The sequence below is a fragment of the Bison bison genome, unplaced genomic scaffold (genome assembly GCF_000754665.1).
Source record: "Bison bison bison isolate TAMUID 2011002044 unplaced genomic scaffold, Bison_UMD1.0 scf7180017864313, whole genome shotgun sequence".
NCBI classification, from domain to species: domain Eukaryota; kingdom Metazoa; phylum Chordata; class Mammalia; order Artiodactyla; family Bovidae; genus Bison; species Bison bison.
In genome coordinates, this window is record NW_011494885.1 from 2874702 (window position 1) to 2897617 (window position 22916).

At 45.6% G+C, this 22916-nt stretch overlaps 1 non-coding gene across 1 annotated transcript; it reads right to left on the reverse strand.

Annotated features, from left to right (window-relative positions):
- Positions 1 to 5597: 5597 nt before the first annotated feature.
- Positions 5598 to 5669, reverse strand: TRNAA-AGC. The gene has a single exon. It is a non-coding gene; the product is annotated as a tRNA-Ala (tRNA).
- Positions 5670 to 22916: the final 17247 nt, after the last annotated feature.

The following is a 22916-nucleotide window of genomic DNA, read 5'->3' on the forward strand; positions in this document are numbered from 1 at the left end:
GAGAAGAGGTGGGGGAGGGGAAGGGAGGGGTGGGGACCAGGGCACCAGGAGCAGGGGAGGAGGGGAAGGGGGAGAGGGAAAGACACTGCCCATCTGAAGTGCAGCTGGAACAAACGCACCAGCTTCTCAGCGCCAAGGCCTCCTGCTGGTGTCCACAGGCTGAATCTGTCACTCGACCTGCATAGTGTTTAACAGAAACCTTAATTATTTGCAAAGATTTTCAATTCAGAGCCGTTCACGGAAAATCCAGATTTCCAGGTTTTCTCAGTAGCAATGATGGGCATCGCCCTTCCCACAGGTCTGTGGGTCCCTGGCTGGCTGTCCACTCCGCACCCCCAGCACTGATTTGTAGCCCCTGACTTAAGGTGATAATTTAAGGGGATAGGTTTCCCCAGTTCAGCATCTGGGTGAATTAAATGCCAGAAGGGACCCTTAGCAGGGACCTGTGAGGGGCTGAGGCTGGTCTGGGCCGGTGTTGAAGCTGCCCCAAGGCCTGTCTTTAGGAGGGGAGGAAATGTTCCCAGGAGGGAGTGCAGCCTAGCCCTAGAGTCCACCCAGATAGCCCAGCCTGGCTCTGCAGAGCATCAGCACACACTGTCTCAAGTGCGGATGCTTTTGGGATGTGTTCTCATCCCTGTGGTGACGTGGGCACCAGCCCCCACTGTCCATCGCAAAGTTTTCCCTGAATCACCATCTCCATCTCTGCTCTTCCAGGTCCTCTTATCCTGGAGCCATCTGTGTATCTGTGACCAAGATCCCATCCCCAGGAGATCAGGAGGCACCCCCTCACCCCCGCACATCTCGAGGGAGGCACAAAGGCCTGGGTGTGTCCCCACAGCCCGGCTGGACTGTCCGAGCCCCACTTTGGATGCCCAGGGACAGAAGCCAACTTGGGAGTTGCTGTCTGGGTCGTGCTGGGAGATGGGACCCCCTCTGCGCTGCAGGAACCTTCCTGGGACAGCAAGTTTGGGGATCAGGCTGTCCTCAGCTGAGCCCTTCAACTGCCACTGACTATGGGGGCGACCTTGGCCCTTACCTCCCTAAGCTTCAACATCCTCATCTGTAAAATTCAACCTCAGATGTTCTTGTGAAGTTTAGCTGTGATCGTCCAAGAAATGTATTTAATACAGCCCCAGGCGTGGAGTATTCCATGGACAGAGGAGACTGGCGGGCTACGGTCCATAGGGTTGCAAAGAGTCGGACACGACTGAGCGACTGACACTTTGACTTTTTCACAGGCAGGAGGTGAACATAAGCCTTGGCTTTGCGGCTATTAGGAGCCAGAGAAATAGGAGGGGGACTGGGTGTGGAGCGCCCTCTGCTGGACGATGATGACACAACAGCAGGGCTGCCCAGACCAGAGACCACTCAACATCTCAGAACCTCTTCTGTAAAAATGATGGAATGGTGATGTCAACATCGTGAGGAGGTTATTTGAGAACTGATTGAGCTAATGCGTGTAAAATTACTAGATTAATGTGATGAACTAAAGGTAAGTGCAAATTCCTTATCTAGTGGCCTCCCCATCTGGAGATGGAGTTTATTAAGAAGAAAGTGGTGGTGACATTTTAAGGCTGCCAGCTTCTGCTTACTGACTCTTGGAACACTTGCTCTTGGGAAAGTGTCTTGGAAAACCCAGCTGCTAAGTTTTGGGAAGCCTAAGCCACATGGAGAGGTCGTGGGCAGACGCTGCAGTTGACCATCCCAGCTGAAGCACTGAGAGTCTGTACACCCCTTATCTACACTATACCATTTGATGGAGGGTAAAGAACCCCACCCAGAACAGATCCCTTGTAGCAGAAGATTTAGATCTAATGGCTGAAAGAATCAAATATTGCCACATGCTAAGTCGCTGCAGTCGTGTCCGACTCTTTGCAACCCCATGGACTGTAGCCTGCCAGGCTCCACTGTCCATGGGATTCTCCAGGCAAGAATATTGGAGTGGGTTGCCATGCCCCCGTCCAGGGGATCTTCCTGACCCAGGGGGATTGAATCTGCGTCTCCTTCACTGGCAGGTGGGTTCTTTACTTCTAGTGCCACCTGGGAAACCCAATCAAACACTACATATTTGTGATTTGGGCTTACTATGCCCCAGGAAAGTGAACAAATCCGAAGCCTTTGGGGAACAGTTCAGAGAAGGACTTCACAGGATAAATAGGAAGCATGTACAGACAATTCATAGAATAGTCGACAGAAAACTTGGGTGCGTATGCATGTGATAAATGACTCATCTTTTTGTGGAATTTTTTTAATCCAGGGTTGTTTTGTTTTGTTTTTTGGACAGCACCACAGCATGTGGGATCTTAGTTCTCCGACCAGGAATCAAACCCATGCCCCCTGCAGTGGAAGTGCAGAATCCTAACCACTGGATCGTTAGGGTATTCCTGGAAATTAAAAAAAAATAAGTCTCAAGTACTTAGATTCTGCATTGATTAGAACTAGGATTGAAACCATTGGCCCCAAGTTTCAAAGGTGCTGATGGGGGGACTTACCTGGTGGTCCAATAGTTAAGAATCCACCTTCCAATGCAGGGGAGGTATGTTCGAGCATTGATGCAGAACCAAGATTCCACATGCCTTGAGGCGAGTAGGCCTACACCCTGTATTAAGACCCAATGCAACTAAATAAATAAATTAAAATTAAGAAATTTTTAGAAGCGCTGTTGGATGTATTTGTTTGCCTGGGCTGCCAGAAGAAAGCACCACAGCCTCGGTGGCTGAAACAACAGAAATTAATTTTCTCATAGTTCTGAAGGCCGGAGTCTGAGATCAAGCTGTCAGCAGGGGTTGGTTTCTTCTGCGGCCTCTCTCCTTGCCTTGCAGGCGACTTCTCTTTGTGTCCCCATAAGCTCTGCCCTGGGTCTGTGCCGTAACTTCCTCTTCTTATACCACCAGTCCTATCGGATTAGGACCTGTTAGTCCAATTTAAGCTCATTTTAACATAATCGCCTCTCTAAGCATCCTATCTCCAAATACAGTCACATTTTGAGGTGCTGGGGTTAGGATTTCAACATACGAATTTGGGGAATGACACAAGTCAGCACATAACAATCAGAAACTTTGGCCTGGAAAGACTGTTGTGGTTTTATTTTTTTGGGGGGAGGCATACCATGAGGCATAAAGGATCTTAGTTCCCCGACCAGGGATTGAACCCACACCCCCTGCATTGGAAGCACAGAGTCTTAACCACCGGACAACCAGGGAAGTCCCCTGGAGAGACTGTTGACACAAATCTTTCCCAGACAGGTGGGGAAAGGTTCTAATTAGGTTTCAAGAATGTGAGATCCAAACAAACAGGAACCAGTGCCTGATTGTTCGCTGCTGTGTCCCCATCGCCTTGAACTATGTGTGGCACCGAGAAGAAGATAAGTGTTAGCTGAATGAATGGATAAATGAATGAATGAATGAGAAGATTGCCTAGCAGGGGCCACTTTAACCCCACTGTTTTCGGTTGATCTCTTCTGGAATGTAACTCTTCACCCTGCAAAGCATGTTCTAAATGTTGGGGGTGGGAAATTTTATTTATCCATTGCATGTTTTTAAAATAGGAAGTAAAGCTCATTGCTCTGGCTGCAAATACTTAACTCCCTGATGAAAGCATCACTGATCCTGTTATGATTAACTCACTTTGTCCAGAAAGTGGGGAGTCTCCTGGCATTAAGAAATGGATGTGTGCTTTTTTTTCTTCCTTTTATAAGTTTATGCAAATAAAAGGAAACTAAGGTTATAGTAGCTTCATTTTCACATCAGCTACCTGGTCTCTGTGGATATTTGAGCTTGGGAGCCCTGCTCTAGCATAATCTGGAAAGGAACATGGCTCAGCCTGGGGTGTCTTGGCTACAAGTTACAGATAACCAAACTGACAGCACACGTAAACAATAATGACATTTCTCAGCTTTTTAATTAAAATTTTGGAGGAAAGAGGCTTCCGGATTTAATCAAGTGTGTTACTGAGAACCAAGAATCGATTCCTCCACTTGTGGGCTTTTGCCTTCCTCCTTGTTGCCTTAAGGTTACAAAGTGGCTGCCAAGCTCCAGACATCACCTTCTCATACAACCAGAAAAAAAGCAGGGAGGTAGGGGTGATGACAGAGTCTTTTCCTCTCATGCTTCTACTCTTTTATCCAGCAGCAAAAATAATTCCCCAAAGCTTCCAGCACACTCATTGCCCAGAACTAGGTTACCACATACCGGTAGCTGCATGTGGGTCTGGAAAACAGTGGCGCTGACCTTTTTAGTTATTATCAGTTCAGTTCAGTCTTGTCCAACTCTTTGTGACCCCATGGACTGCAGCATGCCAGGCCTCCCTGTCCATCACCTATTATAGTATCATAGCAATACATGGGAAGAGGTTAGAAGTGATTGTCAGATTATCCAATCAACATTATTAATGACCGAGGTGAATTCATGCACAGGGCAAAAATAATTTTTAAACATTAAAAGAAAGCGAGAGAGATAAAGATGTCCCTTCTCTCCTGTACTTTCAATGAGAGGGATTCTATTTTGCATCGTAAATCCTTCTAAAGAATCAACTTCAGGCAAGGGAACTCCCTGGCAGTCCAGCGGTTAGGGCTCTGTGCTTTCGCTATCAAGGACACTGGTTGGGGAACCAATATCCCCACAAGCCATCTGGTATAGCCAAAAGACAATAAATCAATCAGTAAATCAAATCAGCTTCGATAAATCGACAGATTGCAAATAAACCCAAAACATTCATCTTATTTTCCTTTACAACCAGAAGGCTTGAGTGAATTTTTCTGTTACCAACCTCCTCTGTTCTCTGTTCATTCAAGCCTGTCCTGGGAAAGAGATTTTGAATAGGGGTCTTGGAGACTCTCATAGAAATTGTTGCAATTTCCAAAGAAAAATAACCTCTCAAAGAAGCCTAGGTTTCTGATTGGCTGTCTTCCTTGATTATTTGTTGCCATGGTGATAGCAAGACTAAATAGCCTTTGTGTATTTTTTTTTTAAAGAATAAATAACTGTAGGTCTTCTCTATCAAACCAGGAAAAGATTACTTCTATCTTTCCACAAACATTACGAAATAAAGGCCCAAGTCTTTTCTAGACTTGCTTTTAGATAAAGAAATTGAAAGACTCAGACCTCCCTGGTGGTGCAGTGGTTAAGAATCAGTCTGCCAATGCAGGGAAAATGGGTTCCATCCCTGATCTGGCAGGATCCCATATACCACAACTACTGAGCTTGCGCTCTAGAGCCGACTCGCCACAATTAGAGACAGCCCGAGCACAGCAATGAAGACCCAGTGCAGCCAAAAATAAATAAATAAATAATTTTTTTAAAGAAAGAAATCAAAAGTCTCATCTCAACTAAATTAACAAAAGCATTTAGCAGTGTCTGCTCTTCTACCTGTTGTGTTAGTCACTCAGTCCTGTCTGACTCTTTTCGACCCAGTGGACTGTAACCTGCCAGGCTCCCCTGTCCATGGAATTTTCCAGGTAAGAATACTGGAGTGTGTAGCCATTCCCTTCTCCAGGGGATCTTCCCAACCCAGGGATCTAATGAAATCTGGGTCTCCCGCATTGCGGGCAGATTCTTTACCGTCTGAGCCACTAGGGAAGCACAAAATACAAACAAAGATGGAGGTACTGGGGATTGAACCCAGGGCCTCATGCATGCTAAGCATGCGCTCTACCACTGAGCTATACCCCCAACTGTTTTTCCGGTCTCAAGTATTAGTATTACATCCAGTGCGCTATCTGGTGGTCAGTGGGAGAACAGCAGGATTGTATTTACTTAAGTTGTAGACACTGTTATGGTAGCCTTAAAAAGGCGATGGCACCCCACTCCAGTACTCTTGCCTGGAAAAATCCCACGGACAGAGGAGCCTGGTGGGCTGCAGTCCATGGGGTCACGAAAAGTCGGACGCGACTGAGCGACTTCCCTTTCACTTTTCACTTTCATGCATTGGAGAAGGAAATGGCAACCCACTCCAGTGTTCTTGCCTGGAGAATCCCAGGGATGGGGGAGCCTGGTGGGCTGCCTTCTATGGGGTCGCATAGAGTCGGACATGACTGAAGTGACTTAGCAAAAACAAGTAGATAGGGAAACAGGGGAAACAGTGTCATACTTTATTTTTGGGGGCCCCAAAATCCCTGCAGATGGTGATTGTAGCCATGAAATTAAAAGACGCTTACTCCTTGGAAGGAAAGTTATGACCAACCTAGATAGCATATTCAAAAGCAGAGACATTACTTGGCCAACAAATGTCCGTCTAGTCAAGGCTATGGTTTTTCCAGTGGTCATGTATGGATGTGAAAGTTGGACTGTGAAGAAAGCTGAGCGCCGAAGAATTGATGCTTTTGAACTGTGGTGTTGGAGAAGACTCTTGAGAGTCCCTTAGACAGCAGGGAGATCCAACCAGTCCATTCTAAAGGAGATCATTCCTGGGTGTTCTTTGGAAGGACTGATGCTAAAGTTGAAACTTCAATACTTTGGCCACCTCATGCGAAGAGTTGACTCATTAGAAAAGATTCTGATGCTGGGAGGGATTGGGGGCAGGAAGAGAAGGGAATGACAGAGGATGAGATGGCTGGATGGCATCACTGACTCGATGGACGTGAGTTTGAGTGAACTCCAGGAGTTGGTGATGGACAGGGAGGCCTGGTGTGCTGCAATTCATGGGGTTGCAAAGAGTCGGACACGACTGAGCGACTGAACTGAACTGAATAAATAATACAAAAGACTCATTCCTGGTAATCTTAGACTGATTGGGCCAGAACACCTGATTGCTTTGACCAACAGAATATGACCGAAGTGGCATTATGCCAGTCCAGGACCTAGCTTTTAAGAGGACAAGCAGTTCCATCTTGATCTCTTGGAGACTTGCTGCTGCTGCTGCTAAGTCGCTTCAGTTGTATCCGACTCTGTGCGACCCCATAGACGGCAGCCCACCAGGCTCCCCGTCCCTGGGATTCTCCAGGCAAGAACACTTGGAGACTTGAGCTGCCATGTAAGAAAAGCAACTACCATAAGAGCTTCCCAGGTGGCGCTAGTGGTAAAGAATCTGCCTGCCAATGCAGGAGATGCCAGATACTGGAGTTCCATCGCTGGGTGGGGAAGATGTCCTGGAGGAGAAAACGGCAACCCACTCCAGTATTCTTGCCTGGGAAATCCCAGGGACAGAGGAGCCTGGCGGGCTACAGTCCACGGGGTTGCAAAGGGTCAGACACATCTGAGCTCACACAGGTACACACACAAGGGCATCCTGCTGTGACAAAGCCCTGGAGAATGAAAGGTCCAGACCTGTGAAGGAAGAATTTGTGTGCTTTGCCTCCTATCATAAATGTATGTGGGTAAATGTAAAATTAAGTTTGAGCGTTTTCAGGGTTTTTGTAACAGCTTAATTGATATATAATTCACATACCATAAAACTCACCCTTTGAAAGTGTACTAGTCAGTGGCTTGGGGTACATTCCCTGAGCTGCACAACCATCAGCACCATCGATTTTAGAGCATTTTTCATCACCCAAGAAAAGAAATATTGAAGTATTCAAACAAAAACTTGCGTACTTATGTTCATTGTAGCCTTATGCATGATGGCCAAAAGGTAGTAACAGCCCAAATGGCCATCAACAGATAAACAAATAAAGTATGGCAGGAGGCTTCCCTGGCGGTCCAGTGGCTAAGACTCTGGGCTCCCAAAGCAGGAGGCCTGGGTTCCACCCCTGGTCAGGGAACTAGATCCCACCTGCTGCAACGAAAAGCTCCTATATGCCGCAACTAAGGCCAAGCAAAGCCAAATAAGTAAATATTTTTTAAAAATCCAAAGTTCGGCATATCCATAGAATGCAACGCTGTTGTTATTTAGTCGCTAAGTCATGTCCGACTCTTTACGACACCACAGACTGCATCCGACATTGCAGGCAGATTCTTTACCACTGAGCCACCAGGAAAGCCCTACAATGGAATATTACTCAGCCATAAAAAAGGAACAAAGGACTGATATATGCTACTTCTTTTTGCCCCCACCATCCTTTCTGGCTCTGGCTTTTCTGACCCTATGGACACCTTGCTAGTAAATCTCCTGCATTAAATTTTCTCTCTTCAAAATACTTAGAGGAGCTTCTGTTGAGAAGCTGCAGCTCTACAGAGCTCAGTTTCTGTGTGTGTATTTTTATTGTGTACATAACACAGCTGGAAAGGGAGTAAGATGAAGACTGGTTATTATGACAAAGCCTCAACCGGAGAAGAATTCTAGGAAAATAGAACTTTTTCTCAAACTCTACCCACTCAGACTGATCTGGGACAAAATCCCTTGTTCAGGAGTGTTTAGGGGACAGAGGTGAAAGAGAGGTGTGTGTTAGTCTGTGGGCCACTGAGACTATGGGCAGAAGAAGGGAACTCAATATTTTAGTCTGCTTAGGCTTCCATGACAAAATCCCCTCAATTGGGTGGCTTTAACAACGGACATATATTTTCTCACACTTCTGGAGACTGAGAAGTCCAAGATCAAGGTGCTGCTTTTTTCTGTGATGTCAACCCAAGAGATTCAGAACCAGCTCTTTAACATGCAAGTCCCCAACTATTAACCAAGGGAGTGTGAAAAAGTGATTTGAAATTTTTAATAAAAATAATGTTTAAAATGTAAAAAAGAGGCAAAGATGTCCTTTCTCCCCTGCAGCTACACACAGAGATGCTGTTTTGCATAATAAACCATCTAAAGAATCCATCCCATAAGCAAGCAAACTGAGAGCACCCATCTGGTTTTCCTGTGCAACCTGGAGGCTGAGTTCCTGTCACCAACCTGGTCTGTTCATTTAAGACTGTCCTTGAAGGATAAGTTGAACAAAAGAGTCTCTGAGAGTCTCCTAAAAATTGTTGCCATGTCTTGAGAAAAATAACCTCCGGGAGAAACCTGCAGTTCTGATTGGTTGTCTTCCTTGATCATTTGTTGCCATGGTGATAACATCATCTCTATTATTAAAAGGAATAAATACTTGTCGGTTTTCTCTCTCCATCAGAAGAGGATGGTTGGCACTTTTCTTCCACAAATATAGTGAATATAAAGGCCCGTGACTCTGCCAGATTTCTTAATTTTAAGACAGACATTGAGAATCCTGTCTCATTTAAGAGAGCCAAAGCCGCGTGCAGTCAGATCTGCACAGACGGGGCTAGCTATGGTCACCGCAATGGAGATGAGTTGTAATCCTAACTTCATCAGAGCGCCCGCTGCTGGGAAATGAGAGAACAACAGGGCTGACCCGGCTAGAAGAACCCCACCCCTCCTTTTCTCTCTGGACCTCTCACCACCACCACTTACCCGGTCAGACTCGAGGTGGAGGACAGAGCGAGGACGAAGATCCCTGGAGATTCTGCAGAGGATGGAGGGAATACCCGCTCCTCTCTCAGCACACAGTATGGACACCTACTGTATGCCAGGCATTGTGTTAAGCCTTCCACACTAGCCAACTTCATTGCAACCCCTTAGGGAGGGAATATGACCTCTTGACTTTCTGCAGATGTGGACTTCAAAAACAGAGAGGTTAAATCTCTTGCACAAAGTTACACAGCCAGAAACTGGAGGAGGCTCAAGTTAGTTAAACCTAGATCTCTCCGACTCTGGGCTTCCCAGGTGTCTCAGTGGCAACACTCCACCTACCAGTGCAGGAGGCACAGGTTCGATTCCTGGGTCTAGAAGATTCCCTGGAGTAGCAAATGGAAACCCACTCCAGTATTCTTGCCTGGAAAATTCCATTACAATCCACGGGCTGCAGTCCATGGTTTCACAGAGTCGGCCATGACTGAGTGAGCATGCAAGCTCTCTGACTCTAGGCAGAGAAATTCAGCCCAAAGGAAGTGTGGTGAGATTTAGAAGCCTCCCAGCCTACCTTCTAGAGAGAATATCCAGCAAGAGACTTTCCACATCCACCCATAGAACAGTCCTAGTAAATTGTGACTAACAGTTATTGAGCACCGGTTACATGCTATATTCTTGGCTAAGCACTTGAGATACATAATCTTACTAAATTCTCCTGATTGATAACTCGTGCCTGCCTGACTCCAAGGGTTCTGCTCTTCTGAAGGATTTGGATGAGAGTGTGGCCCTGACTCGGTGCAAAAAATGTTTTCTGGACCTAGGCAACAGCTGTGCCATTTTCTGATTACAGTCCCTCTGTATCCATGGGTTCCCCGTCCATGGGTTCAACCACCTCAGATCAAAAATATTTGAAAGAATTCCAGAAAGTTCCAAAAAGCAAAAGCGTGAATGTGTGAATAGTTGCTCCAACAACTATTTACATAGCAAATACACTGTATTAGGTATTATAAGTAATCTAGAGATGATTTAAAGTCTACATGAGAACGTCCATGGCCTCTACACACATACTATACCATGTTATGTAAGGGACTTGAGCATCTCAGGATTTTGACATCTAATGGGAGAGTCAGGGGAGAGATCCTGGAACCAATTCCTTGTGGAGACCGAGAGACAACTGGTAGCTACTTAGTTTTTCGTGTGTGTCACAGTTATCTATTGCTGCGTAACAAATCACCCCCAATACCCGGTGGCTGAAAACAACAGCTATTCATTTTGCTCACAAAACTGCAATTCAGGGAAGGTAATGACAGGACTCTGCTCCACATGACATCACCTGCTTTCAGGATGGCACACTCTGGGGGACTTCCTTGGCCATCCAGCGGTTAAGATTGCACTTGCAATGGAGGGGACACAGGTTAGATCCCTGGTTGGGGAGCTAAGATCCCACATGTTGTGTAGCATGGCCAAATTTTTTTTTAAATGCCACACTCATTTGAGTGTGTCCTCACACTCATTTGAGAAGTTCAGCTGGAACTGAGGGCTTGAGACTTCATTTCCTCCTCTTCCTCTGGCTGCTTGAGCTTCCTTACAGTATGGCAGTTGGATTCCAAGAGCAAGTGTCCCAAAAGAACAGCTTGGAAGTGTGTGGCATTTTTATGAGCTAGCTTTGGAATTACATAACATCACTTCCACTTTATTAGTCAAGGCAGTCACCAAGGCTCTCTCAGTTCCCGAGGAAGGAGACACAGACTCCAGTCTTGATGCAGGAGTAGCAAGATTCTAGAAACCTTGCTGCAGCCTAGACGGTTTTTGCAGCCATTTCCAGAAAAGAAAACCTGCCATACTCTTGAAGGCAGCCTAGGGCAGAGTGAAATCTCCCCGTGGATCTCTCCTTGCCCCCTCCCTAGGAGGAGGGGACATTTTACTGGGGGGGAGATGGGAAGATGAAGATTCTGCCTAGCTTTGGTCTTGAAACCCTAAGAATCCAAGAACTTAAGAATTGTTTTGAGGACAAAAGGTGTCATTTGGGGAGAGAGTATCTCTTTGGGAGAATATTTAAGGATTCATGGGCTGGATCTGCCTTTTATTGAATAGCTTATCAAAGACATTTAGATAAGTCCATGGATAATTCCAGAAGCAGAATAGCATCAAAGTCAAAATCCTGGAAAAGACCCTGATGCTGGGAAAGATTGAGGGCAAGAGGAGAAAGGGGCGACAGAGGATGAGACGGTTGGATGGCATCACTGACTCGATAGACATGAGTTTAAGCAAACTCAGGGAGATGGTAAGGGACAGGGAAGCCTGGCGTGCTGCAGTCTATGGGGTCTCAAAGAGTCGGACGTGACTTAGTGGCTGAACAACAACAAGATCCCAGCCTTTGGGGCCAGGCAGGCCAGTGCCCAAACCCAAGCTCTGCCACTATCTATGTATCCCTGGTCCATGGTAACCTTACTTTCCTAATTTTAAAAGTGGGAATCAAAAGAATATCCAGTTGGGACCTGGGGAAGACTGGGGCGCCAGGTGTATGGATCAGAGCGGGATCTGGAGGAAGAACCGGCATTGGCATTGCTGGCGGGTGCTTCAGGTCCGCCAAGGCCAACGTCTGCTTCCATCAGTGCCAGAGCTGGTCCCAGCCCCTGGGACGGGGGGAGCCAAGCTGATACAACTGTGCCATCCAGGTTCACGGTCCCCGGATGACAAGTTTCCCATCAGAACTGCCCACAAGCTGGGATGCTCACCATATGAATGGAATAAAGCAACGACACTTGCCCCAAGGTGAGACATGCAATGAGTTCGCAGAGTACAAAGCCACCCCCTCCGGAAATTTTATATCTGTGACAGTTTTGCCAGGAAAGAAAAGAAGGTGGCAGAAATATGTGCGAATGGTCCTGTGCACTGCTATTTAGTGGTTACAGACACGGATGTGGACGCCTGGGAGCATCTTTGCTGAATGTAGTACCCATCATTTATGTCCTGGGAGAGGGTTAATGGAGGGATGGAGATTAGGCTGTCCTACACTTCTGGGGTGAAAAAGATGATGAGGGTTTACGATTTATATATAATTCATATAAAGACAGAAAAGCACTCATCGCAGCCATGCCTTTGAAGAGTTCTGTACTTGTGAGGCTTCCCTGGGGGCTCAGATGATAAAGAATCTGCCTACAATGACGGAGACCCAGGTTCAAACCCTGGGCTGAGAAGATTCCCCTGGAGAAGAGAATGGCAACCCACTCCAGTATTCTTGTCTGGAGAATCCCATGGCCAGAGGAGCCTGGCAGGCTACAGTCCATGGGGTCACATAGAGTTGAACACGACTGAAGTGACTTAAGACGCATTCACATGTATGTTTGGGGATCTCATCTTTTAGACTGGATAATTTAGATCCCATCTTTTAGGATGGTTCTTGAAAAGCAATCTGTGGGGGGAAAATGAAGTCATCTAAAGAGAGCAAGTGGAGATCTGGTGAGAACTGATATTCACTCAGTGTTGGAGTATTTCCCTATGGATTAGTTATTAATTACAAAGGGAGAAAGAGTAACTTTACAGTGAGAAACATCACCATGGGCAGTAATGGGACAAAATGCATTGTCTGCCTCCTGATAAGAGGCACTGAGGACACAGAATGACTTTTACAACAATTTTTCTTCTTTCAAAGTATATAACCTGAATCTGGTTGTGAGAAAACATCTGACCAACCCAAACTGACAGTCTACAAAATAACTGACATGAAACCTTCAAAACCGTCAATGTCGTAAAACAAAAGGAAAGGTCAAGGAACTGTTCCAAATGAAAGTGATATGATAACTAAATAGACTATGTCATCCTGACTGGTAAATTAAAGGTTTAAAACAAACTTTTTTTTTTTTTTTTTTTGCTATAAAGGTCATTTTTTGAACAACTGACAAACTTTGATAAAGGTCTGTAGATTAGATTATTGTATCACTGCTGAATTTCCTGATTCTGATCATTGTACTATGGTTGCATTGGAGAAGGAAATGGCAACCCACTCCAGTACTCTTGCCTGGAAAATTCCATGGATGAAGGAGCCTGGTAGGCTACAATCCACGGGGTCGCAAAGTGTCGGACATGACTGAGTGACTTCACTTTCTTTCTTCCTATAGTTCCTTTTGGAGAAGGAAATGGCAACCCACTCCAGTGTTCTTACCTGGAGAATCCCATGGATGGAGGGGCCTGATGGGCTGCAGTCTATGGGGTTGCAAAGAGTCAGACACGACTAAGCAACACACACACTGTGATCCCATAAGCAAAAGTCTTTGTTCTTAGGAAATTCACATTTAAGCATTTAGAGGTAATCTGACGTGAGGCCTGCCACTTATTATCAAATGATCCAGAAAATATATAAATAAATGTATCCATGGATAATACTGATTCTTGGTTGCTCATTTTAAAGTCTTCCTCTTCGACAAATGTTAGTCAGGTAGCAGTCAACCTGCAGATGTCATTGGCTCTCTGCACACATCTAACCTTGGGCACGGGTGACAGTGACTTGGAAGAAAATCCTGGAGACAAAAACAGAGCATCCTTTAAGAAAGGTTGCATCGTGATGGCAGAGACAGTGATGTCTTGGGACTTTCTTGGTGATCCAGCAGTCAAGACTCTGAGCTTCCAATGCAGGTGGCGCAGCTTCCATCCCTGGTTAGGGAACTAAAATCCCACATGCTGCACAGTGGGGCCAAAAAGCAAAAAGAAGAAAGAACAATATCTTGAGCAGCAATGGCCCTGAGCAAAAAAGTAAATCTGTAGTAACCTAGAAATAATCCAGAGAACAAACTGGTATAGTATTAGAATCAACCTCAATAGGAGGTTTCTCTGGTGGCTCAGACAGTAAAGAAGCTACCTGCAGTGTGAGAGACCCAGGTTCGATCCCTAGGTCGGGAAGATCCTCTGGAGAAGGGAATGGCAATCCACTGCAGTATTCTTGCCTAGAGAATTCCATGGACAGAGGAGCCTGGCAGGCTATGGTCTACAGGATGGCAGAGTCAGATATGACTGAGCAACTAATGCTTTCAATAGGAGGCTGGATTCAAGATCACTTATAAAAACTCATCATGTCGATAGATCCTGGGCTGCTAGAGAATGTTGTAGGAAATTGGGCTCCTTTCACATTGTCAGCAAAAATACTTTAAAATACCTAGAAATAATCCTATCCCACATCAGTAGGAGTCAAATGAGGAAATTTCAAAAGAGAACATGCCAATTCTTCCCAAAAATTAATTCTTAAAGCTAAGACGATCATAGTTTTAGAAATCCATAAAGTATCAGTTTTACACAATCAGCCTCTCTTATAGCTAGAAGCAGCCATGAACAATATTAGACCAACAGGATGCAAGCAGAAGTGACGTTTGGAACGTCTGGGTCATCTCCTGTGGCAAAAAATGTCCACTGTCCATCAAATCTTGTTCCTCTTGTTGGGCAAATGGCCAGATAGGTTTCCCAGTAACTCTTTTGCAGTTACAGCTGGCCATGGGGCTGGGTTCTAGCCAATGAAAAACGGTCAAAATACATGCACTGCTTCCAGGACAAGTAACCGCATGACGCTCTGTGCCTTCTCTTTTCCCAAATTCTGGCTGGATAGAGGATCCAGAAGAGAAGTCTGAGTGTGCAGGGGATGCATGTGTGTGTGCTCAGTTGCTCAGTCGTGTCCAACTCTGCCACCCTGTGGACTGTAGCCCACCAGGCTCCTCTGTCCATGGAGATTCTCCAGGCAAGAATACTGGAGTGGGTTGCCATGCCTCCTCTGGGGGATCTTCCTGACCCAGGGATCTAACCTGTGTCTCTTACATCTCCTGCATGGGCAGGCAGGTTCTTTACTGCTAGCGCCACCTGGGAAACCCGCTGGGGAGAGCAGGACCATAAAAGAAAAGGAACCGGGGCCCTGTAGACCATCTGCCTAAAAGGAACTGCTGTGTTAGACATCGTGTAAGTGAGATACATAGTTTTGTGTTAAGACACTGAGACTTAGCAGTTTGTTTGTTACAGCATCTCGAATTACTTACCCTAACTACTGATCTTCTCAGTGACAATCCTAAATGCTCTTCTTTTAAAGATATATTTATTTATTTACTTATTTGGCTGCACTGGGTCTTTGTTGCAACAGGTGGGATCTTCGATCTCCACTGCAGCATGTGGGATCTTTAGTTGTGGCATCTGAATTCTTAGTTGCAACATCTGGGATCTAGCTCCCTAACCAGGGATCAAACTTGGGCCCTGTGCACTGGGGAGCATGGAGTCTTAGCCAGTGGACCACCAGGGAAGTCCCTAAATGCCCTTCTTGGCCTGTTTTTTTGCCTTCCTGCTAATTGGGACTTCCCAGGTGGCGCTAGTGGTAAAGAACCCACCTGCCAATGCAGGAAACAGACACAGTTTTGATCCCAGGGTCGGGAAGATCCCTCAGAGGAGGGCATGGCAACCCACTCCAGTATTCTTAACTGGAGAATGCCTCCTCATAGACAGAGGAGCCTGGAGGGCTGCAGTCCATGGGGTTGCAAAGAGTCAGACATGACTGAAGTAACAGGCTACTTATCGACTATAACAGCTGCTTGGGTGCAGACATGGAAGCCACACGTTGATGACAGTAGGGCCAACCCTCCAGCCCTGGATGCCCTCATGCAGTAATGCTGGGATGAGTCAGCTTTGGGAGGAAGAAGGTGAATTTGAGGAAACTGCTTTGGGAGAAAAAGTTTGGAGACAAAATAGAAACAAGTCAAGCAAGGGGCTTGGGCTTCCCTGGTGGCTCAGATGGTAAAGAATCTGCCTGCAATGCAGGAGATGTGGGTTTGATCCTTGGGTTGGGAAGATTCCCCTGGAAAAAGGGATGACAACCCACTCCAACATTCTTGCTTGGAGAATCCCATGGACAGAGGAGCCTGACGGGCTATAGTCCTTAGGATCGCAAAGAGTCAGACACGACTGAGGGCGACTATCACACACACACACAAAGAAGGGGATTAAGAGTCTTTCCCCATATCATAGACAACTTAACTCTCCTCCTTTTTTTTTTTTTCCCCCCCAGGAATTTCCCAAGAAAAATCCAAACCATTTCCACGGGATGGACCTTTTTCCCACCACACATCCCTCTCACGCTAACCCAACCCCAGTATTGTCCAGGCGTCAGGTGACAGTGTACTAAGGAAAGCAAGTCTTGCCCCAAAAGATGAAGCCTGATTGGTCTAAACCTTGTTCCTGTTTGCTAGCGATTGACTTAGGAGTGATCATGTGATCCATTATGTGCCAATAAAACTTGAAGGGGTTTTGAGAAAAGGTTTATTCTCTCTGATAAAGAGAAATGAAAGAATCTTATTCCATTCCATCCTGACTTCAGTTACTGCTTTGAGAAGTAAGGTCTGAAGCCGTGGCAGCCATCTTGCCACCATATTTCTGTCTTCAAGCAATGAGCTTGAAGACAGAAAATACTGAAGATACTAGAGCAGAAGGGGAAAAAAGTCTGGGCTCTTTGTTACATCATTGAGCCACTGAACCAATCCTGGTCTCACCTGCCTCCAGACCACGTGAGACAACCATTAAGATTTTTAAAGAAAAATTAATGTGGTAGTAATTACAGATAGGTGATCAATTTAAGGATACTTGGAGCAATAACTATAATAATGCAAAGAGGTAGAATTTTAAAAAGCAGTCATCAATAGCAACAAGGACACTCAGAGCCCAGATCTTCATTTCTAACATCATTCTTCAACCAAAGGGGCCACGGTTCCTTAGAGAAATGATTGATTCTAGAACTGAAGCAGGAACTATACAATTTGAGTCTGAAATGGTTTATAAGGCAAGAAACCATATAAGGAAGTGCTAATACACACACACACACACACACACACATACTTACACACACATAATGAGGCTGGTAGAATCAGTAGGTCACAATGAGCATAACTTCTGAAACATGAAATGGAATAGTTTCAAAAACATCAAGAGTGCCTTGCCCATAATAAGAATAAGTTCTGTTTCTGAAATTTTTGTTTCAGACTAATATATAGTTTCTGAATATATATATATATGTATATGAAACATGGCTGGGTTATGATGTAAAATGTGGTTCTTATTGTGAAGCTCATCCAAAACAATTTGAGGGACTTCCCTGCTGGTCCAGTGATTGGGGTTCCATGCCTCCACTGCGGGGGACACAGGTTCAATCCCTGATCAGGGAACTAAGATCCCACAAGCCATGGGGCATGGCCAAAGAAAAACCAAAAACAAAACAAGCAAAAAAACAATTTGAAATGACCAAGGAGTGCTTGCTTTGGCAGCACATATACTAAAAAAAAGAAAGAAATGACCAAGGATACATTTAAGAGCAGAATTACTAGATTTTTAGCAAATGTACATGTTCGAGTTGTCTATAGAGGTGGTCAATTAGTTCTCCATGACCAAGACCATTATATGGTCACCACATTCTGTTTCCTATTTCTTCTTCTGAGGCACAGAAGAAAATACACTTCTCTATCCCCCAGCGGTGACATGGGACCGTGTGGCCAGTTCTGGACAATGAAATGTGAGCTGAAGTGACAGATGTCACTTCGACTAAGACAATGAAAACTCCCTGGGACATTCTCCAGTCTCCCTTCCCCTGCTGTAGCAACACAGAGGACTTCAGGAGACAGAAAAGAGCCCGGGACACAGTGACCACAGGGAGGACAGCTGTCCCATGGAGAGACTAAGACCCTTGGTGGATTTTATGTGAGTGAGAAAGAAACTTACTGTGTTAATTGAGGTTTTTGCAGTTGTTACTGTACTATAACCTAGCCTGTTCTCAATGGGACACTCACTAGAGTCTCTGTATCAACATACTCTCCCAGCAGCACTGCAAGAGAATTTCCACCTCCCCATTTCTATCTAGTTATTTTTTAAAATATTTACTGAGCACTTGTTATATTCCTGGCTCTGCTTTTGGTACTGAAGATACAACAATGAATAAAATAGAAAGACTAGACCCAAGCTTCCCTGGTGGTTCGGTGGTAAAGAATCTGCCTGCAGATGCAGGAGACACGGGTTTGACCCCTGACTCAGGAGGATCCCACATGCTGCAGAATAACTAAGCCTGTGTGCCACAACTACTGATTCTGTGATCTAGAGCCCGAGAGCTGCAACTGATGAAACCAGGCACAACTCCTGAAGCCCGCAGCACTGTAGAGCCCATGCTCCATGACAAGAGAAGCCACTGCCATGAGAAGCCCATGCACCACAACCGGAGAGTAGCCCTCTGCTCTTTGCAATTAGACAAAAGCCCATGTAGCGAGGCAGACCCAGCACAGGCAACAGTAAATAAATAAACAAAAATTTAAAAAGAAAAAGAAGACCAGACCTCATGGAGCTTGTATTCCAGTAGAAGAATCAAACTGTAAATAGAATAAATAAGAAAAGTATATCATAGTTGAGAAGGCGGTCATGCCTATGAAAAAATAAGGCAAAGGAAAGGGAGTCTGGAGTGTTGAGTTACAATTTTAAATGGGATGATCAAGGGAGGCCATCACTGAGGACGTGTCACTTGAACAAAGCTAAGGAGGAGACGAACCGCATGACTATTGTGGGGAAAGCATTTGAAGGAGAGGAAGCAATCCAGAGGTTCATACACAGGAATCAGCCACACGTGTTCCAGCAACAGCAGAGAGGCTGATGCAGCTGAGAGCGTGAAGGTGAGAGCACAGGGAGATGAGGCCAGAGAAAGAACAAGGCCACCAGATGCTGCTGTGGGCCCAGCAACAGATAGCATTATGGCTTGGTGGCTGGCCAGGATGTGGACTGATGTATTATTGTGATTTTAACTTGAATTTCCCTGACAATAATGGGGTTGAGCTTTAGTTAATTGATCATTCCTAAAGTTCAGAAAACTTGAAGCTGCTGTCACGATTCTTGCCGGGCTGTAGCATAGGACACCGCAAAGCCTGTTGGTCCCCTGTAAGGTCACTTAAGATCATTTCCCAAACCTGTAAAGAAAGTGCCTTGACATTATGATCATCAGATTTAGCAATTAGAAATACAGGACTCCAGTTGAATTTGAGTTCCAGATCAACAAAAAATATATTTCAGTGTAACTATGTTCCATGCAACTTTTGCTTAAAAATATTACATTGAGTGAAGGAAGCCAAGACCAGAAAAACGCATGCTATATGGATTCCATTTCTACAAAATTCTAGAACAGGCAGAACTAATCTCCAATGACAGAAGCCAGAACAATAGTTGCTTGAGGGGAACAGGAATCGACTAGAAAGAGCCACAGGGATCTAACTTCTGGGGTGATGGAAGTGTTCTATAACTTGTCTTGGATGGTGGTTACATGGGTGTACACAATTCAACTGAATACTTAAGATCTGTGGTATTTTATTGAGTGTAAATTATGTCACACATGCAAAAAAATACAAAAAAACTTTAAAAAAGAGAAAAAGTCATACAATTGGCTCTGAAGCAATCAGAGGTATGGAAGTAGGACATGATGACTGGTTAACACCTGAACCCCATGACCTCTCACTAAATTAGGCACAAGTCGGCTTCCACCAAAATAAGGGCGGTAACCAAAGAGAGGACATGTACATGTTATAACCAAGTGATCCAAAATACCAGTGGCTTAAGCAATATAAAAGTTTATTTCCCTCTCAAATAAAAGTTTGACCCTGGGGAAGGAAAAGTGGGCTCTCCTCAGGAAAATCATCAAAGTCCCAGGTGAGTATGGTCACCATTGGTCTCATGGCCGCTCTACCAGCAGGCAAGAAGAATAGGGAAGGTATGTCCTGTCCCTTTAAGGTTATACCCAGAAGTTTCACGTATTACTTCTGCTCACATCCTTTTGGGCCAGAATTCCGTCAAATGAGGACTCATAACCACAAGGACGGTTAGGAAATGTCGTTTTTACTTAGGATGGCAATGTGCCCAGCTAAAATTCTATTAGGCTGGAAAACAGAGAAAATGGATAATGGAAAACAAGATCTCTCCCACCTGCAGTATAATGTGGTTAAGAGTGTGGGGTTTTCAGTCAAACTGCTGGCATTAAAATCCTGACTCTGCCTCCTACTGTGTGACCATAGGCAAGCTACTTCACTTCTCTGTTCTTGGTCAAGGCTTTATACCTCTCTGATCTCATCTAATTCCAGTGGCAATAAAACATTTTCAAAAGGTGGAAAGTGAAAGTAACAAACTCATAGGGAGGTTGTAAGAATTATATGAACTAACACAGTCAAAGCAGGTGAAATGGTACCTGGAACACAGTACGTCTTCAAACGTGCTAATAGTAGTACATCTACTGTTTTGTAGGCCTAAGTAATTCAGAAGTTAAGGTCTTCCTGGTAGAAACTGAGACTCAAAGACATGGACAGGAGAAACAGGGAGAGAGAGCATGTGTGTGACTTCCTTTGCTTATTTGTTCAGCAAATGATGACTGGGTCCTTGGCCCTCTCTGTTTCAGGGCCAACGCTGACGACCAAGACAGAGTTTAGCCTGGGTCACATCCATCACAATTCTTTGGTTGTAAGTGACAGAAACTCAACTCAAACCAGCTTGGGATAAATGGGACATTTTTAATAACTCATATAATCAAAATCCTGGCATGATAGTGTGCAGCTGGCCTCAAGCTGGAATCAGGGAAGGAAATGGCACTCCACCTCTTCATCGCTTCTCCCTGGAATCAGTTTTATTGTCTCCTCTAGGGTGTGAAAAAGGTCATCAGTTCAGTTCAGTCGCTCAGTTGTGTCCTACTCTTCGCGACCCCATGAATCACAGCATGCCAGGCCACCCTGTCCATCACTGACTCCCGGAGTCCACTCAAACTCATGTCCATCGAGTTGGTGATACCATCCAGCCATCTCATCCTCTGTCGTCCCCTTCTCCTCCTTCCCCCAATCCCTCCCAGCATCAGAGTCTTTTCCAATGAGTCAACTCTTTGCGTGAGGTGGCCAAAGTATTGGAGTTTCAGCATCAGTCCTTCCGATGAACATCCAGGACTGGTCTCCTTTAGGATGGACTGGTTGGACCTCCTTGCAGTCCAAGGGACTCTCAAAAGTCTTCTGCAACACCACAGTTCAAAAGCATCAATTCTTCAGCACTCAGCTTTCTTCAGTCCAACTCTCACATCCATACATTACCACTGGAAAAACCATAGCCTTGACTAGATGGACCTTTGTTGGCAAAGTAATAATCTCTGCTTTTTAATATGCTATCTAGGTTGGTCATAACTTTCCTTCCAAAAGGTCATCAGATCAGATCAGTCACTCAGTCGTGTCCGACTCTTTTCGACCCCATGAATTGCAGCACGCCAGGCCTCCCTGTCCATCACCAACTCCTGGAGTTCACTGAGACTCATGTCCATCGAGTCAATGATGCCATCCGGCCATCTCATCCTCTGTCGTCCCCTTCTCCTCCTTCCCCCAATCCCTCCCAGCATCAGGGTCTTTTCCAATGAGTCAACTCTTCTCATGAGGTGGCCAAAGTATTGGAGTTTCAGCATCAGTCCTTCCGATGAACATCCAGGACTGATCTCCTTCAGAATGTACTGGTTGGATCTCCTTGCAGTCCAAGGGACTCTCAAGAGTCTTCTCCAACACCACAGTTCAAAAGCATCAATTCGGCGCTCAGCCTTCTTCACAGTCCAAGTCTCACATCCATACATGACCACAGGAAAAACCGTAGCCTTGACTAGACGAACCTTTGTTGGCAAAGTAATGTCTCTGCTTTTGAATATGCATAGATAGGTCCAGATCTATTTCTTCACAGCCTCACCACACAGAAGGAAAAGACTTCCTGCCCCCAAAAGTCTAGATCCAAAAACCCAGGGAAGGCGTCTCATTGGCTCAGCCTACATCCTGTTCCAGGTGTAACATAAAGATTGGTCCAGCTGGACTCACTTGACACTAGTCAGCCAATCACCGAGAGGGGGCAGAGCACAGACGCAAATATAGCCCTAATTCAAAACAAGAGAAGTTAGGGGGCGGGGTGTTGCCGTTTCTGAGCGCCAGTAAATAGTCTCAGCTAACTTTCCCACTCTTCTTCCTTCTGTGGTTGGAACCCTGGAACAAGGAGTGCAAGACTCAAGTGGTCTGCAAGACAGCAAGACAATGGTTGGGAAGTTTGGTCTCCCCCTCCCAGCCAAGCACAGGTCCCTGAATTACAGCAGGCACCGCATTGAGGCTTATTGAATGAATGACTGAATTAATACCTTGTTCCCAGGGCTGTCCTGGAACAGCCCGTTTCACAGACCCTGAACCGATTATAAGCGAAGTGAAGCGAGGACAGGGGCTTCGCACACCTGTGGAGTGTGTCTCACGGTGAAGACACCTGCCCCGACGGCCGAAGAGCAGAACTTTCAGGCTAAAAGCTGAACCTTGAAGACCCCGCCACCCCGAGGGCCCATTTGGGGGCGGGGCTTCCAGACCAGCATTTTGGATTGCACCATGTTCCATCTGTCGGAGGGGAGAACCAAGAAAGTACTTCTGCACCTTCCGCCATCCTTTTTACCATTCCCTGACCACGAAGACGATGTATTTGCTTCTCTAACAGTCACACAATTTCCCCCTTCCCCTCGTTACGCCTCACGGTTCCACACAGTCACACATTTCAGCCTGCCCACCACCACCACACAGTGGCTCCCCCCAGTTGACGCATTGCAGGGGAGGCCAGAC